Source organism: Pinus tabuliformis, chromosome X (genome assembly GCF_031772625.1).
Source record: "Pinus tabuliformis cultivar Carrire ecotype Pingquan chromosome X, CPIR1, whole genome shotgun sequence".
Taxonomy (NCBI): Eukaryota; Viridiplantae; Streptophyta; class Pinopsida; order Pinales; family Pinaceae; genus Pinus; species Pinus tabuliformis.
Genome location: NC_142308.1, coordinates 519,376,974 through 519,382,062, shown reverse-complemented (window position 1 = coordinate 519,382,062; position 5,089 = coordinate 519,376,974).

The window sequence follows — 5,089 nt, the reverse complement described above, 5'->3', positions numbered from 1 at the left end:
TCGTGATGAGACCCCTTGTCTTATAATTATAAGCCATTACCCTGTTTTGATATGCAGTATTGGTAATGTCAGTTGAACTATTTCCCTATGATCATGGTAAGCAGGCTTGTAATAAGACCTCTTATCTTTTACCTCAAATATATTTTAGAATTACACTCTGAGTAATTATAACCCTTGATGAATGGGATGAACAATTTTCTCCTTAAGAGAAGATGGATGACAGGATAAGAGTTGAAGATGCTAAGATTGAATCAGTATCTGTTTTGTATTGATAACCGTTTTCAGGCTGCTTAAAAACATTAAAATGGTTTACAGTACTTCTAATCTTTGAGAAGAGTTTACAAAAATAAAATGGGGTTTGAGAATCTAAATATACCTAATTTCCTAGAAATCTTCCTTTCGTTTAAGGTTTCCATTTTAAAAGAAAATATCATAACTGTTTCTTTTGAGAAATTTTTTCAATATAGTAAAGACCAATGGAAGGCTAACTTTATTTTTCCAAAATCCTAAAAATCTAAGCTATGTACAAAAATTTAGCTGAAAATTGAATATTTACAAAGGGAGAAGGGGTTACCTCCTCAATTGAAGAATTTTTTCAAGATAAAGCCGTTAACGGGAAGAGAGTTTATCTTTCCTAATAGATCTTGCAGTATGAAAGTAGAAGGGCCTATCTTCTCATTGATTTGAAATGGGCCGAGCCACATTTTCTGGAACTTTGTGTGTTTTCCTTTATCCTCATGGGCTTTGTCCCATTTCAAAACTAGATCACCAACTTGTAATTGTTTTGAACTGGTTGAAGTTGTATCAAAAGATGACTTGATAATTTGTTGATGTTTTGCATGTATAATTTTGGCTTTTTCCCTTTCTTCTTCTACTTTCAAAATTTGATCGTGTCTTAATTGAATAGAAGATGAGGGACTTTCTTCAATAAACTGCACTAAAGCTAAGGATGGAAGCACTAAGTTAGCTGGTATGACAGCTTCCTTTCCATACACTAGATTGAATGGAGAAGTGCCTATAGAGGCTTTTTGAGTTATTCTATCAGCCCATAGTGCAAATATCAAAGATTTATGCCAGTTTTTATGATTCTGTTCAATAGTTCGCTTAATAATTCTAATAAGGTTTTTATTGGTGGATTCTGCCAAACCATTTCCCTGAGGGTAGTAATTTGCAGAATACCTCAATTTAAATCCCCTTTTGATAGCGAACTCAAACATAGAATTTCCAAAGAAATAAGACGCATTATAAAAAACAAGAGCGTTCGGGACACCAAATCTGGTAATAATGAATTGGTCTATGAATTCCATAATTGCCTCAGAGTTTGTTGTCTTTAAAGGAATCACTTCAACCCACTTAGTAAAGTAATCAGTGGCAGTAAGGATATACTTATGCTGTTTGGATGAATGTGGAGTGATTTCTCTAATGATGTCCAATACCCATTGCTCAAAAGGTTGCTCAATGTTGACTGGTTGCAAAGGGAAAGCTGGATTTCTTTGTCTTCCACTGGATGTTTGACAACTTTGGCATTTCCTTACATATTCATGAGTATCTCTGAGCAATGTGGGCCAATAATACCCAGCATGAATGATTTTGTGAGCTATGGTGTCAGCTCCAAAATGTCCTCCTGCTGGTCCATCATGAAGTTCCTGCAAAACTTTTTGTGCTTCAGGTTTTTCTAAGCATCTTAATAAAATTGAATCATAATTTCGCCTAAACAATACATCATCTATAATTGTGAAGTTTCTTACTTTCAATCTAATGGCACGTTTGTTTTTATAGGAGAGATTGGAAGGAGCGTACCCATTTTTAAATAGAAAACCAGATCTGTATATTGTGATTCAGAACCTGTGGTACTTATCTGATTGATTTCTTCAGTATATTCTGTACTTTCAGGTTCTTGAATGTTGGATACTCCTGCTAACAACCTGCAAAAACCTTGGCCTTTGACAATCTTTGCTGGCTTGATTTCCATGTCATATTCTTGTAATGTTGTGACCCAATTCGCTCTCTTTTCTCCTAATTCCCTTTGAACTAGTAATTGTCTTACTATTGAAAAAGGAACTATAACTTTTGTGTGAGCTTTTAAGAGGAAGGGCCTGTAGTGTTTTATGGCTTTGTACACAACAAAGGCTTGTTTTTCAACTTCCGAATAATTTAGTTCAGCACCTTGAAGATTTGAGCTGTAAAACGAAATTGGTGCTTCCAAGTTTTGATCATTAATTTGAGTCAACACTGCTGCATATGACAAAGTGGATGCAAGGGCATATAGTATGAAATGATTAGAAAAATTGGTAGTGCTTAAAGCAGGGGCATTATTTATTGATTGTTTAATGGAATCAAATGCCTCCTTTTCTGCAGATCCCCATTTAAACACCAATTTTTTCTTAATCATCATTTGCAATGGTAAAATAATCTGGGAAAAATCTGGAACAAAACGTTTAACAAAGTTAATTTGACCCAAAAATGACTGCATGGATTTCTTATTATGAGGGAATGGAATTTCAGAAATCTCTTTAATTCTGTCTGGATCAATAAAGATACCATCTTTTGAAACAATGAAGCCTAAAAGTTTTCCTTGATTAAGAGCAAAAAAGGACTTCTTTGGATTAAGAGAGATACCATACCTTCTACAACGTTCAAAGATTTGTTTTAAATCATGTAAGTGATTAGACATTTTCTTGGAAAATATAGTAATATCATCTAAATAGACAACTACTGATTTATTGAGAAATCCTTTGAACACTATGTCCATGGCTCTCTGAAACATAGCTCTTGCATTGATGAGTCCAAAAGGCATTTTTTGGTAGGCATAAGTTCCCCACTTAGTTCTGAAGGTAGTTTTAAGCCTGTCATCAGGATGAACCAGAATTTGGTTATATCCTGAAAAACCATCTAAAAAGGACATTAGTTCTGAACCAGCTACCGAATGTAATGTCTACTCCATAGTAGGTAAAGGGAAGTTATCCTTTTGGCTTGCCTTATTAAGATTTCTGAAATCAATGCAAATCCTGATATCGCCATTTTTCTTTCTAACAGGCACCATGTTGGAAACCCAGTTTGAATGTCTCACAGGAAAAATTATCTTAGCCTTCAAGAGTTTATTTAATTCAGCCTTTATTTGACTCTCTAGGTTAGGATGAATCTTTCTTAACTTCTATTGCACTGGTTTTTGTTCAGAAAGCATTGGAATAGTATGTTGAATGATTGATGCATCGTATGTTTTCAAATCATCATATTTCCAAGCGAAGACATATTTGTTTTTTGTTAACAGCCTAATGAATGTTGTTCTTTCTTCTAAAGAAAGTCCTAGTCCCAAATTGATGTTTTGAGGGTTTTCCTTAGTACCTAGGTTTATCAATTCAAATCTTAAAGTGGAACTCTGGAGTTTTGAATTGGTCACCCGTTTAAACCTGTATTTAATATCATAAAGATCTTCAAGCTTGACCACTGGTTTTGGTATTGAGTTTTCCTCTTGCTTTTCTTTCATCTGAAGGTCATGATCACTTTCATCAATGATTTGGTCATCGTAGGACTTGTCAGAAGTCAAGAAGTTTAAAATGTCTTCATCATGATTGAACACTCTCCAATTGGTGACATTATCGGGAATTGATGGTCTAAAAATTAACTCTACTAAAAATCTATCTGGGCTGTAATCTTCGGATGGTAGGAGTCTGGAAGAAACATTAGCTAGTAGGTCTGCTGCTACATTCTGGGACCTAGGGATGGGAGAAATATTGAATGCTAAAAGTCGAGAGATGAGTTCCTGTACCAGAGACTGATAGTGTTTGAGATGACCAGAAAGGCAATAAATTGAATTTCTAACCTGTTTAATAACAATTTATGAATCACCAAACACTTTTAGATATTGAACCTTGAGGCCAATTGCTTTGTAGAGTCCTTGAACTAGGGTCTCATATTCAGCCGTGTTGTTTGTGCATTCAAATTTCAATCTGCATGATAACATAGTTTTTTCTCCCTGAGGACTAACTAAAATACATCCTGCTCCTGAACCTTCACTAGATTTAGACCCGTCAAAATATAGTGACCAAAATAAAGAATTATCAACAATTTTATTTACAGTTTCCTCAGCAACATTAACAGATCTTGAGCTATCTGTTTGTGAAAAGTTTTCAATCTGAGATGTGAAATTATTAACTGGGAAAGGAGATGGTTGGGCAGTGAAATTGCCAAAGAATGATTGAGATGAATAATTCCCCAAAATATTGTTATTGAATGCTATTGGTTGGTTTTCTTGTTCAAACTCGGTAATAGTATGGGTCATGTGTTTCTCCCGATCAATCTTGATCTGATTTGGTTTTCTTTTATAAGGTAACCACATATGAGACCAATCGGTGGAAATATAACCATGGAGTTTTTCAGACTAATCTCTACTTGAAATCAACCCATAGAATTCAGGTATATCGGCGATCAAAATATCAATTCTTTGGACCACTCTAGGATCAGCTGATAACCTGATAGTTACTAAGTTGATTTCCCCTAAAACCTGGACCTTATTTCTATCCAACTGTACAATATGAATTGTAGACTTTTGGGTTTCGATGTTCAGTTTCAAACAAACTAAAGCTGGCATTATATTAGAGGAATCCCCTGAGTCAATCAAACAATTGTGTAGATTTCTATTATAGATCTCATAGGTTAAGAGGAAAGGAGGAGTATGAGAATTTGATCTATCCCCAATTAAGACCGCATTAGTAGCTTCCACTCTACCAGAAGGTGGTTGGCCTGAATCATTAGCAGCTTTGGACAATACAACATTAGGAAGAGGTGAAGAAGGAACGACATTTAACTCCTTAAGAAGTAATTTCTGCTGATGTTTGAGTTTGCTAAGTTCAAACATAATAATATTCGCCTTAGTCTTCTTCATATCTTCAATAATATTGTAGTCCATAGAATCTGATACTACCAATGTCTTTGATGTTGAAGGTAGATTTGAAGATGATGGTTGATTTTGGGATGATACCGCTGAAGCTTTCTTTGTAGGAATCTTTTCTTTGGTAGTAGTGGAACCTGCATTCCTTTTCTTCGAAGTTGTCTGGACGGGTTCAGGAGTACCTTTACTCCTGGTAGT